The 13,533-nt window shown below is 40.3% G+C and overlaps 1 protein-coding gene and 1 pseudogene across 8 annotated transcripts in view; one reads left to right on the top strand and one right to left on the bottom strand.

Moving 5' to 3' along the window:
- The window catches only part of Dmd (dystrophin), a 2,257,783-nt gene that overhangs the window by 195,812 nt on the left and 2,048,438 nt on the right, over positions 1-13,533 (top strand). The gene's annotated exons all lie outside the window — the stretch shown is intronic.
- Positions 2,362-2,542, bottom strand: LOC148117424 (Nuclear RNase P; annotated as a pseudogene).

The following is a 13,533-nucleotide window of genomic DNA, read 5'->3' as shown; positions in this document are numbered from 1 at the left end:
GCTCCTAGTGTAAGGAGGCAAGAAAACAGAAAGGGTTCCAATAGAGGGAGAGGAGTGAATATCTTAAGAACTAGAGACTTGATCACATGGAAAGGCCCCTAAGGGCAGAGCAGGGAGATGTCCATGCAGTGGGACCTCAGAAGGCACACCAGGCTTCAGGAGCCAGAGAGAGAAAACTTACCAAGTAGATAAGGAGAGACAGATGGTTATGTCAGGTAGAGGGAATAAGTTGCTGAAGAAGCAAACTCTAGAGTTTGGAACCATGTGTGATTAGTGGCCGAAGCCAGCAGAAACAAATAATCTCTACACACCTTAAGAGAGTCAAACCAGCAACTTGAGTCATTTTGCAATGTTGAAGCTTGGGAAAGGTGAGTGTGGCATCCTCTATCAGCGCTACCAGAAAACAATAGAAATCAGGAAAGGAGGAGTGTTTGGCTACCCTTGTATATTAAGAGATGGGATAGGTGTATAATTTTTTGTTAACGAAGCAACTGGAGCAAAGCAGACTCAGATGATGACCCAAGACCCTTTTCTGTAACACGCAGAGAGAAAGACGAGTTAAGTCTAGAGGATATAGGACTGAGGCCTGGAGGAGGACACATTGAAGTTGACAAAATAGATTAGTAATGGGTGCAAGAAGGGGTTCAGCTGAGGGGATAAGGGCTGCTTCATAAAGGGGGAAATAAGAAGAGATAAGCGATCAAGAAAGTGCATAAAAAGTCAGCTATCAAGAGGAAAGACAGAATTACATTCTTGGTAGTAGAAACTGAAAGTGACTGGATTAGATATTTTTATTAATTAATTGTGAGTTGTAGTAATTTTTAATCTCAGATAAATTACCTGGGGAGTGGGTAGGTGGATGTCAGAAGGTGAAACCCTTTATCTCCAGCTGGATAGAAAGTTTAGTAAGGTAGTGGTGTTGGCCTCGCTGATTTTCAGGGATAGATTATGAAATGGAAATTGTCTACTGCGGGGCGCCATCCTGTCCAGCAGGAATGAACCCCACCAAAAACGAGAATTCCTTCTCTGGTCACATCTTTATTTGGAGCATTCCCTTGAGGAAAATTGGGGGAAGGGACGATAGAGCAGGGACGAGAGAAAGCTTAGAGAGAGAGCGTTGGGCCCCGAGGCAGCTGCTTTTAAACGGTGGAGCGGCTTGAACGCTGTCCTGATTGGTTAATGCCATTCTGCTGGTCTGAGCATGTGCAGGCAAGGGTGCAGGCAGGGGTGCTCAGCCCCACATGGCTACCTCCAAACTGCAGGACCACCTGTGCCTCCAGGTGGCTCCCAACATCTCCCCCTAATTATTGTCTTTAAGAGCAATAAGGCAAAACTATTTTCCAATCTGGTCCCCACCTAGACGCAGCATGCCAAGGATATCTCTGCTCCCACCCATTCCTAAGGAAGGAAAAGGCAAAGTAGAGTAAGAGATAAGAGGTTGCACAGGGTGTTGCTCAAGTCGATGGTGTGAAACAGCTGCTCTTGGCACCGCCCAGAAGGTCATCTCTGCTGTCTCCGCATGAATCTTCCACAGCAGGACACTCAGCATCCACTGGGTCGTCTTCTTTATCTCTCTGGTCTGTCTCGCTGGCATCCAGATGTATGTCAGCATTCCTAGAAAAACATAAACAAAACTCTCCTCCCAAATTAACATTTAAGAGTACTAAAAACTCTCAGTGTAAAAATTCAGCACAATCAGTACTGGAAGTAGGCTGGTTTTGAACTTAGAGATCTGCAGGTCTCTGTTTCAAAAAGCAAATCTTGTTTGCCTGTACCAGCAAAATTTTGAATTAAAAATTAAGTGTATAGAATGCAAGAGAAATCCTTTCTCTGGGGGAAGCTGTCACTGGTAGTGTAGTCCCCCTCTATTGTTTAAAAACCAAAGCAGTTGTCATTGGGAATTGAACTCATAACCTTTGGAAGAGCAGGCAATGCCCTTAACCGCTGAGCCATCTCTCCAGCTCCCCTATTTAGATGGAAAAACCTCTAGGTAGCATTGTTTATCTCACCAGGTGCCTCAGGCAAAAGGTCCGCCTTTCTTTGTTACCTAGGATACGGTAACCAGGTAAACATGCCTTTATTATGATAATCACGACCAGTTCTTTAAGGGAGAATGGGCGTAGCATCGATCATCTTACTACTTCCTGCTGACAAAGGGGCGATGTTTGGGGGATAAATGTTTTCATCTGACTAATCTTTTGGCGACAAATGTTTTTATCTGACTGAATTTTTGGCGACCTTGGCTGAGGGCGGCAGCAGCGGACAGCGGCAGCTGCCACAGCTCCGCCTCTGAAGCCCATAATGGCGCGCTCCGCATGGCCCAAAGGCATGGCTCCGCCCCGGGCCTTGCGCGGGCTCGCCGTTTCACCTCAGGCAATGAACTCGCACCGCCGGCTGTGAGTCTTTTTCAAGCTCCGGCGAGGGGGGGGGGCATCCGCCCACCCGTGGAGGGCCCGGTCTGCCCGCGCGCGGAGCCCCGTTCTCTGGGAACTCATCTCCGCCCGCCCATGATGCTATGGAAACACAGTTTTTCCGCAGAGCCGATTCAGCTCCTCTCTGCCTTCTATGGCGCCGCTGCTCACCACGCAGCTTCCGCCTCAGTCAGGCGAGTCCGCTCAGGTGCTGAAAAAGTCCTCCAAAAACCATAGCCCCGCCAGAAGGCCGGGACATATAGCCTCTGATGTCACACGGACTTTAGCCTGCCCGCGACCTGGCTATTCGCAGGCCTCTGCGGACTCCAGCAAATTTCCCGCCAGCAACTGGTTGCGTCTCCCTCCTGAGTAGCTGGGATCACAGGTGTGCACCACCGTGCCTGGCCCACTTCCGTGTTTCTAATCAGGCATTACCGCTCAAAGGCGGGCCGGCTGCCGCCAGCACTCTCAGCACGATCAAGCAGCTTGTCTTTCTCAGTCAAAAATTAAAGTTTTTTGTACGTGAGAGCCAGAGACTGAGCTCTCTTATCAAAATTAGGCGAAAATCACCTCCAAAAGCTCTGTGGCTCTTTAAGAACAGGGAAGGCAGTGATCAAGTTTGCCTCCCTACGAGACTGTTGCCTCCAGTCTCTATCAGCGAGTACGCAGGTGGACGGAGAGGGAGCGGAAGCCGCGGTCTCCCGTACCCCATCGTCCTCAAAGTCCCGCCTTAGTTACCTCGCCTTTTTTGCTGCTGTTTACATTCCTCCTGCACTGAACTTAAGGGATTTTTCTTCCCCGTTGCTTTCTGTACCTTCTTTCAGATACCTTAACTTTGATTTTTTTTTTTTTATTTTCTTTTCTATTTAGGCCTATCCTTTGAAATTCCTTTTTACATTTCTTTTCCTCCCCTTTCTGGGGATTTCAACCGACGTCACTCACCGCTCCATGTTCTCAGAGTTCTGAAATTCAAGGCTCTCTGTGCTGGTGTCTGATCTTGGCTTTTTCTCCCGGGCTTTCTCAGGGTCCCCCGGCGTAGTTGTCAGGGTCCCTCAGCGTCCCGGGTTTTCGAGCACCAGTTGCGGGGCGCCATCCTGTCCAGCAGGAATGAACCCCACCAAAAACGAGAATTCCTTCTCTGGTCACATCTTTATTTGGAGCATTCCCTTGAGGAAAATTGGGGGAAGGGACGATAGAGCAGGGACGAGAGAAAGCTTAGAGAGAGAGCGTTGGGCCCCGAGGCAGCTGCTTTTAAACGGTGGAGCGGCTTGAACGCTGTCCTGATTGGTTAATGCCATTCTGCTGGTCTGAGCATGTGCAGGCAAGGGTGCAGGCAGGGGTGCTCAGCCCCACATGGCTACCTCCAAACTGCAGGACCACCTGTGCCTCCAGGTGGCTCCCAACAGTCTACATTTTGTATAAACTTGAATTTCAAAAGAGGCAAAGAGCGTAAGTCAGAGGCAAAAGTCTGACCGAATAGATGTGGGCTGCCCAAGACCCCTGGGATAGGACAGTCCTCACGAGGTGGGTAGAAAATTGAATGTCTGGGTTAGTCTAAACAAAGGCAAATGTATTTTGTGGTTGGGTGGGGGTGAAAAGCAGTAGAAAATAAGGCATCCTTGAAGTCTAGAAATAAAAAATAAGATGTCTCTGAGGGAATGTTGGAGAGGAGAGCCGTGAAAAGGAACCACTGTGGAGTTGATAAATTGGAGATCCTGAGCCAAGCTGTACGTTCCATTGGGTCTTTAAACTCTAAGAATGGAGGTTGTTAAAGGGGGGAAATGTGGAGCAGTGAAGAGTTTTTTCTTAAAAGGTTGAAAATGAGTGTCTTAAGTTCCCTGAGGCTTTGGGGAGAGGGTGAATATTGAGCCTAGGTGATATATTTGGTGGGCTTTTATAACTGAATGATTAGAGGGGACGATGTTTGGCTATAGAGGTGTTTATGGGATCCACCTGGAAAGTCGATAAGGAAAGTGGTGTGCCAAACAGTGTGGTTTGGAGAAGGAGGAGGGGAATGTGACAAGCCTAGTGTCAAGTGGGTGGGGTGCAAAAACATAGAGTCTTCCACTTTGGCTAGGAGGTTCCTTCCGAGAAAGTGATCAGGAGAGTTTGGTACCACAAGGAAGGAATTAATATGGATACCCCTAAAGATATAGTGAAGTTCTGAGTTTTGGTGAGACTGGTAAGGTGGTTGCCCTACTCTGACAATAGGAAAATGAAAAGGAGAGGTGGGTTACCAAAACTCCATCAGGACTGACATTGTGAACCCAGTGTCCACAGGGAAGAAGATGAATCTCCCTGTACTGTGATGACTACCTGAGGTTCTCTGTCAGAGATGTTAGTGGTAGGGCCAAGGAGCCTGAATCCCTCAGTTGTTCATGGCCAAACTTAAGAGGTTGGCTGGAAGGTTTTCTAGGCTTGATATCCTCATGCCACCAGGGACATGGGGGCAGTCTGTGGGCCAGTGTCCCTCTTGGTGACACCGTGGACATGGTTGAAATGTTTCATGAGGGTTTAGACATACCTGGACCCATTGACTGTTCTGATCAATTTGAAGCAGGGATCTGGAGGTTCTTGATCTTTGGGAGGTCAAGGGAGCCTGGCCAGTTGCTATGGCTGACTGAAAGTCCTCAGCTCATATTAGGTGTTTTTGTTTTCAGGTCTTTTGCATCTCTCCATGGTATGCCTTCAAGGCTACCACTAAGACTTATACTGTGGTCTTAGGGGCTTCCTCTCTAGACACTTAGTTTGGCTCTAATATCAGGGAAACTCTGGGAAAAGGAGTGTCACTTTTAAGGGCAAGTTTATTGAGACAGGCCATAAGACAAGTTGTCTGGACTTGTCTGCATGTGTTCTAGCCCGGTCCCAGACCCTACTGTACTCCTGGGGGAGAAGGTTGCTGGTGAGATTCATATATTCCCCAATATCTTTTCTATCTAAGAGTTTGCTTAGTGAGAAAGGGACATGTACCCTGACCAAGTTATCCATCCCAGTGACTTCCCACAGAAGGAAAACCGTGGATGAGTTAGGTCAGGGAGCTGGGAGTAAGTGGAATTCCCGTGGTGGAGTAAGGGGAGGACTAACAGCTGCCAGTGAGCTGAAAGTGGGTGCCCAGGAGAATTGATTGGGGTGGCCTATTGCTAAGGAGAGATTGACGAAGACTGAAGAGGTTAGAGATGAAGTGACTATGTGTTGAGGCCAAATAAGGGGAGGTCTTGGTAACAGCAGAGAAATCATTTGGTTGAGGCTTCATATCTAGGAGTTGTTTTCCTCTCGTTTGACCATGTCACTTTTAATCACGATTAGAGTGAAGCCACATGGCACAATCCATCCTTTACAACCCTAGCAAAGGCAGCTATCAGCCATGTGGTTGCCACTAGCCCAGTGTGGGACGGGGAGAGCTAAGCAGCTAAGATGAAAGCAAGAAGCATGTTTCATTTAATATTACCAATATATAGATTTGTAACTTTCAACCTTGGCATTATGAGTTTTAAGTTAGTCTTTCGGATTTTAAAGATGTTTTTGTAAGATTAATAATTTTTTCTTTCGTTTTCTTTTTAAATATATGTTTTATTGATTCTTTGAGAAGTCCACATCATGTACCTCAATCTCATCCATTTCCCTCAATCAATTTCATGATTGCCCTCCACTCTGGAACCTACCCACAAATGAAAATAGAAAAATTTAAATTAAAAATTAATAAAAATATCTTGCCCACTCCTCTGGGCCATGACCTACTTCTCTCTTAACCACAGCCTGCTCTCAGACCCATCACAGCTATTTTGTCTCCAGTTCCACTTCACCCTTCCTTCATTCCTGCATCTTCTATCACCCATTGATTCACTGTAATGGCCTTGGGAGCTGTGCTGTGTCACACAGTATACCCCTTTGTCCAAACAGCTATACCTGGAAATCTTCATTGCAATGAGTCACTGGTCTGTTTCAAGGCCTCTGGCTTCTGCTACACCATCAGTACTGAACCTTCACTGAGATGGGTACAAAGAGCTGTCCCTGCTGGTGTGGGACAGTTTTCCCTGGTGGCATGTGTATGGTAGAGCTGGTGGAACCATAGGCACAGAATTTTAGAATTTTTTTAAAAATCATAGCAAATAGGCTTACAAATCTTGATGTTCAGAAAGTTTACACACTAGTCTGACAAATCTTGAGATAGGATTTATGTCTTTACATAGCAAAGGTTTTAGAGAGTTAAACCAAAACCAAAAGAACATAAGATGAATAACAATAGTCCCCATCTGGAATAGTCTGTTTGCTTTGCTGTCCTTTCTGTATCACTTAGTAAGGTGGTTTTCCTGATATGGGACACAGATTTTGGAGGAAATCTCTAAAGAGCATGCTTGGGTCTAATGGTGAGGACTTGTACCCCAATTCCAGAGCTGTTAAATGAAGTGGGACAACACAAAACAATAGTCTAATGCTACTCCTACCTGAAAGACACCTGCATACTTGTAAAACTGAATCTAGTAAGCTAAGAACAAAAAAGGTTTAGAAATGGAAAATTCTTGAGCCCTTGCTATATGCAAGAATGTTACAAGAGGGAGCTGAGAGAAGCAACAACCAGTGAAGAGTGTGTGCAGGTTGTGTGCACACTTCATCTGGCCGACTCCTCTGCTCTCTCCCACTCCTGCTGTGTTTGGTTCAGGCTTTCACTTGGCAACAAACTTGCAGATCCATCAATGGTAACTTAAAAGACAGGATATTTACACAGTGTGTGTATGGGGGGATCGAACAAAACAAGGTGGACTTGAAATGGGGAGAAAAAAAAGAAAGCCTGAACATAAAGAATGGGTAATCTCTTTCTATTTCCTGATCTTTTGAAGTGTGCTAATTGCTGTCATCACTGTACAGTGGGAATATACCAATGGCTTTATATACATACACACACACACACACATATTTATATATAGTATCAACTCATCAGAATGTGTTACAGATAAACAGTTTTTAGAGTTTTTGAATGTTTGTTTTGTCAACTTTCCTTAATTTATGATGGAAGATCTTTTGGGGTCATTTCCATCAGCATTTGTAGGATAATTTACTTATTTAGAGGGAGAGTGCCCATTAGAAATATAGTGCAGTTACTCTTTCAGAAAAATCTATTAAGAAGAGTCCTGAGTGATCATTCCCATAACGGTTTAAATATATATTTCTTAGAAGTTGTATTGTGTAAGTAAGTGAATGTAAGTCATCGAATGAATGCTAAAGCTAGATGAACTTCTTAGTTGTAGATGAAAAAAAATCAAAGCTCAGAAAGTATAGTGATTTATTGAAGGTCATTCTAAGTTATTACTTGGGATAAGAAAATTACTACAATGTGTGCATAAATACTGGATCTTTGCTTTACAAAGTGGTGTCTAACTAAGCATTGAAGGTCTTATATAAAATGGAAGTTTTGCTGACACTATGTAATGAAAGGATCACAGCTGGTGATCTTCATTTGATTTTTCTCTCTGCCAAATAGATAATGGTAAAATTTATTTTATGTTCACGAAACTTTAAGAACTATTCATCAAATGTATACATTAAAATGGAAACAAAGAGCAACAATGTTTAATGTTTTAGAGGTTAGACTAGAGTAGTTGCCTGTAATCCAGGCATTGCAAAACTGAGGCAGGAAGGTGGGAATATGAAGGTGAGGCCATCCTGGACTGCTTAATGGGCAACAAGCCGGCAGAGCTACACAGTAAAACAACAACAAAGCAAACAAGTAAGGTAACCATTTTAAGATTAAACTCTAACTGGACTTTCAAGATTGAAAACCTACCTCATTTTCTCCGTGTACTGATTGGTAGGCTATTTATGCCCTTCATGTTCTTCATAAAATCAACTTAGTGATACTTTGCATCATAGGGTTACTATGACAAGTGAGTTAATACACGAAAAATGAGTAATACCAATTATGCAGCAAGAGCAGTCCTTACTATTTTAAATGTGGTGATGTTTTAAACTTCATCTCTAGTATGAATATTACACACTATACTTGTTGATAATACTAAATGGAAATTAATGATATTTATAAAAGTCCTGCTTTCTGTTCTTTTTTAATTTTCTCTTCTCCCTCCTATCCATACTTTTTCTAATTCTTCATGTCTTCCAGCTTGTTGCAAAATATGTATTATTAATATTTACATATATATATGCCTCGTTTGAGTTCTGATTCACTAAGTGAATATTATTAATCAAGCGGTTATTCATCCCTTACCATTTACAGACATGGCTGAAAATATGAGGAAGCATAAGTTACAGTTTCTGGCACAAAAATATATATCCAGCATAAAGAAGCAGCTCATTAAATTTATCTAAACTGAAATGACATGATTAAATGTATAAATAAAGTGATTTTACCTGGACTAATTTGCATGAAAAGGAAAGCTTGGGTACTCTGTACTCCATAAATAGTGTTGTCTTGCTGTGTTCTCACATAGCAGAATGGGCAAACAGAAGAACTAGCTGTACAAGAGCACTACTTGCGTTGAGGATGGATACACATAAACACCTTACTTTTTAGTTCTATGCCTTTGGGGATTCTACTTCAACATATGAATTTAGGGAGAAAAAAATAGGTTCAGAACATAGCACTAATAAATCAAATTACTCAATTAGGTATTGATAGCTACTCTTTTACAACCTGCTTTAGTCTACGGTATTTTAGCCATTCAGAATAGTTCTCTTATATATGCACCACATTTTTCTAATCACTCAATACTTTGCAAATTATAAAAGGAATTTAATTTTCTGATACAAAATTAATGCGAACCTAATTTCTTAGGTGCAGTGAAAAACCTAATAAGACTCACAGTTGCTCATGATTTTTTAAAATAATATTCTATTGATTCCTTGAGAACTTCATGCAATGTGTTTTGATCATAGTCAAGCTTCCCATATTCAACTCTCCCCAGATCCACTTCTATCTCCTTAACCAGGAAACTTTGTGTTCTCCTCCCTTCTCTTCCTCTCTCTCTTTCAAATCCATAGAATCTACTTTTTATAGCCCAAATACCCTTGACTGTGGGAACAGCCTTGTAGTGTGGTTGATCTACTAGAGAATTCACACTCTTAAAGAAAATTATCTCTCTCCTGGTGGCTATCAAATGTCACTAGTCTTTGTTAGGGCCTAGGGATGGAACTTCCTGTCCAACTGTCTCCCTCTCTTCCTCCATAGTTTCTCATAATTTTGGTATTTCATAATAAGTAGTTGCCTGTCTGATGCATATATTTCTTTTGTTTTTTGATTTTTGAGACAGGGTTTCTCTGTAGTTTTTGGTGCCTGTCCTGGAACTAGCTCTTGTTGACCAGGCTGGCCTCGAACTCATAGAGATCCGCCTGCCTCTGCCTCCTGAGTGCTGGGATTAAAGGCGTGCGCCACCACCGCCCGGCTGATGCATATATTTCTATTGAAAACCATATAATGATAGTTATCATTTATTGACAATTTGGTATGCAGTGTTTCAGGCCATGTTTCAATTACATTATATATTAAATGTTACCCATTTATGCTTCACAATAATTTTTTTTAGTATAAGCACTATTATTATACCATTTTAAAAGGAGAAAATTAATATAATAACATGAAATGATAGCATGTTCTAGGTTATGGTACCAGTATGATAAAAAGCCATAATTCTAAAATAGGCACTTAGTCTCCAGAGCCCAGGTGTTTAACCACTCAAAATAATGCCTTTTTAGTATCAGGTACACAATTTTGTAAACTGCCTAATCCATTTAACTTATATGTTTACAATATAATTAAATATCATTTAATAATTTGATTTTTTTCATTGAACACCTATAAATTTATTAGTTGCGCATACTAAAACAATTTCCATTTCTATTTTGCCTAGTTTTCATCTCTTCTCATTTTTACAATAAAAATACTCTAAAAAATAGGAAAAAAATTAAATGTTTGAAAATATGTTTACAGAAATGTTGGAGACATCCATAGATTTCTAAAGAACAGGGATATACATCTAATTTAATATTTTAAGTCAATTCCAGTGATTTTTTATTATTAAAACTATATACTATACCTATTATTTTTATAAATGATATGGTGAGTATGCCATTGGCTGAATGCTAATTGTAAGTGAAAGAATCTTTTCTATTTATTAATAGTCTCAGGTGTAGCTTAGTGGGTTTAGAAAAAAATTGTATATGTCTTGATAGTATCATAGATTTTTATAAGGAACAATATAGTAATATAGTAATTACTGTACTAATTGCTAATATTCATAGGGTACAATATAACATGTCAAAGAATATATATTGGAGAAAGATTTACTTATGATAATTGACCTATCCAAAAATGATAACTCCAATCATCAAGTTATCATTTTTGTGGAGTATTAGCAATCTATACTTTTAGCTATTTATAAATACAGTGTGTCATTATTAATTGTAGACAGTGAAGTTTTGGGGATTTTCAAATAATTCTAAGGCCAGGAGTTATCTATACCACTCTATGAGACTGGATAGTCTCTAGAATGTCTGTAGACATTTTTATTTCACTCGAAGTCCTTGTTGTTACCTTCAGGGGTTCCCAAGTAGCATTTAATTGAAGGCCGGCTGAGTTGGATATATATACCCCCAGGTTTTGTTGTCAGAAATATCCTTTTACTTATCAGTGGGGAAGGTTTTTGCTTCTACTGCTGGATTTAACGTTGTCCCTCAAGATTCCATTACTCAGTTCATTGAGAAAAGCTTAGAGCTAAGGGAGGGAGCTCCGATCAAAGAGACATAGGGTAATAAAAGTTCTCAAGTTGGCTGAAATTCTTTCAGCTGTTAAAATTTGTACAGAAACCTGACACTTGGAGATGGGCAAAAAATTCTTTTAGGTGATTCTAGTTCTGAAATTATTTTTGATCATTAGCTATGAAGAAAATTTACACTGACTCTTCACAATAAATCAATTTTTATCTTGTTTGACTTCTGAAAGCAAATATACTTAAAGTACAATGTTTGAAGGTTTTAGTGTCTGCCTTTTTTTTCTCTCCCAAATTGCTGAAACCCCATCCATGTGAAAAACATGGACAGAAAAGAATGATATTAAACAATCATTGAATTTCTAAGGAGTTGCATAGGCACACCCACCTATAGAACAATCATGGAAATTATACAGATACTATCATAAGCACTCCAAGAATTTGGCTTTCTTAAATGCAATGTGTGCTGGCTAGTTTTATGTAGACTTGATACAAACTAAAGACATATGAGAGGACTAAACATCAATTAAGAAAATGCTTTCATAAGATTGGGCTGTAGTCAAGACTGTTGGACATTTCTTTAAATAGTGATTGATTTAGGTGGGTTCATCCCATTGTGGGCAGATCCACTCCTAGGCTGGTAATCCTGTGTTCTATAAAAAAGAGGGCTGAGAAATCCATGAGGAGTAAGCCAGTAAGCAGCACACCTCCATGGCCTCTGCATCAGCTCCTGCCTCTAGGATTCCTTCAGATTTGAATTCCTAATTTGACTTCCCTCTATGTACTGTGACTCATGATATGTAAGTCAATAAATTCTTTCCTCTCCAAATTCCTTTTGGTCATGATGTTTCATTACAACAATAGTAACCTTAATTAAGATTTGATGACTGAACCCAAAGCTCTTCTTAGGAGATAATCCAAGACTAGTATGCTGTTTATTAAAAATATACCTTTTCAACATTGCTTCAGCACAATTATAACTGTGATCCTTTAGTCTTGCAGAAGAAGCACCATAACCTTTTATTTTATATTGACATCTGGCAAACAATAATATCTTCCAGTTTGTGATTACAGGCATTGGATTAGACAATGTGTTTACAAGCTGGATTGATTGTTCTCTTTTTAATAGGAGGTGGATAACTTACTGTTATTGTGAAGTATCCATAGGAAACATAATTTTCTTTCCTTCTTTTGTTTTTGAGATAGGTTTTCTCTGTGTAGTCTATGAGCCTGTCCAGGAACTAGCTTTTGTAGACCAGGCTGGCCTCGAACTCACAGAGATCTGCCTGTCTCTGTCTCCCGAGTGCTGTGAGTAAAGGCATGTGCCATCACCATCCTGTGGAAACATAATGTTCAAGATGATAGTTCGAAAAGTATGATTATTATGAGTAATCACTATAAAGACAACTGTTCAATGAAATTACTTCCAATTTATTTACCACATTGTCAGGTTATTGAAGTTCTAGTTTCTGATCTATCCTTCAAGAGCCCACATTCTTCCATTACACATTACATATTTAGAATTGTGCAACCATACACAGTGCCTCCATTTGATTTCAACTCCTTATTCGAGTCTAAACTCTCACAACAGTTATTCGAAAAACTCGGCTTCTTGATATTTTTTATCTTTTATGTTCCTTTAAAATCAGTATCTGGACAACATATACACTAAAAGTAGGGGGGAAAGTCCATCACACTACAGTTCAAAGGCTTATTTAGTGTGCATTATCTGATTTAATTTCTTCTATAACGGTGGTTCTCAACCTTCCTAATGCAGTGACTGTTGAATACAGCTCCTTATGTTGTGGTGACCACCATCCATAAAATTATGCTGTTGCTACTTTATAACTGTAATTTTGCAACTTTTATGAAGTGTAATGTAAATATCTAATATACAGGATATGATATGCAACCCACAAAGTGTTTCAGACCCACAGGTTGAGAACCTCTGCTCTAAAGCCATGGGAAATGTGAACTGTTACAATCTTAACTTTTGTTGTTGACAAAGAGTAGTCGCTATTCATTTAAGTATAAGTGTTCCATAAATTCTGTTAAATACTTTGCAGTTGATACCAATCTTAGGAAGCTACATTTAATAATTTGCCCATTTTATAGATAATAAAATATGGGCTAAATGATGTGAGATTATACAGAGATACATAGCAGATCTGGAATTCTAGCCATAGTTCATCTGCATTGATCCCAAAGCTGTGAATCTATATAGAACATTTGCTAATATGTTAGAGCTCAAAAGTTTGATAATACTAAAAGTTTAAATGATTTCCTCAACTCAAAAATTTGTTTGTAATTCCTTTTCCATGAATTATCATTTCTAGCTTTCCACACAACTATATATATATATATATATATATATATATATATGTATATCAATAAACAACAACAAA

This window comes from Myodes glareolus, chromosome X (assembly GCF_982192425.1).
Source record: "Myodes glareolus chromosome X, mMyoGla1.1, whole genome shotgun sequence".
Taxonomy (NCBI): Eukaryota; Metazoa; Chordata; class Mammalia; order Rodentia; family Cricetidae; genus Myodes; species Myodes glareolus.
Note: the sequence above shows the minus strand (reverse complement) of the source record. Positions and strands in the feature narration are given on the sequence as shown.